Genomic DNA, 826 nt, shown 5'->3' on the forward strand with positions numbered 1-826 from the left:
ATCCCATCCACACCCTACTCCTTTCCCCTGCCGAGTGAGTCACGCCTACCCCGAAAGGGAAATGGCTTAATGGTGTAATAATAATAATAATAATAATAACATGCACTACTGGAGTATTGAACATCCGCAGTGGCTTCGTGACGTCGAACACCAGCGTTCATGGATTGTCAGCGTATGGTGTTAAATGATTGGCAACAAACTGATCGGTCCCCACATTATCGAAGGCAGCTTAAATGGTTTAAAATATCAAGACATTTTGGAAAATGAACTGCTAATATTGCTTGAAGACTTGAGCTTAGAAGTACGGCAGAAAAATGTACCTGAAGTTCCGAACGTTCAAATCAACGAAATATTTTTCCACATTTCTATTTTTCCCATAAATATTGTTTCAACTGTAATTTGAAATATGCATTATAATTCTTTTCCAATAATAAATTATTTCCAATATAAATAAGCAAACATTTAGCACTTTTTTGGATTTAAAAGTCATCAGTAACAAATTTCGTTCATTTGAACGTTCAGAACTTCCAGCACATGGCAGAACATGTGTTTTCAACATGATGGTTGTCCGGCACACTATTCAGCGGTAGCACGAGAAGTTCTTGATCGTGATTTCTATGGTGGCTGGATTCGTAGAGGTGGTCCGATAAATTGGCTTGCAAGATCGCTAGATCTTACTTCATCAGATTTGTTTTTGTGGGGCTATCTGAAAGACAAAGTGTTCAAAGAAAAACCAACAACAAAGTGAGAATATGATTGACTGAATTACAAGTGCATGTACTGAAATTCAAGAAGATAGACTTCTCCCTTGTGTAAATTCATTTGA

The sequence above is a fragment of the Belonocnema kinseyi genome, chromosome 4, assembly GCF_010883055.1.
Source record: "Belonocnema kinseyi isolate 2016_QV_RU_SX_M_011 chromosome 4, B_treatae_v1, whole genome shotgun sequence".
Taxonomy (NCBI): Eukaryota; Metazoa; Arthropoda; class Insecta; order Hymenoptera; family Cynipidae; genus Belonocnema; species Belonocnema kinseyi.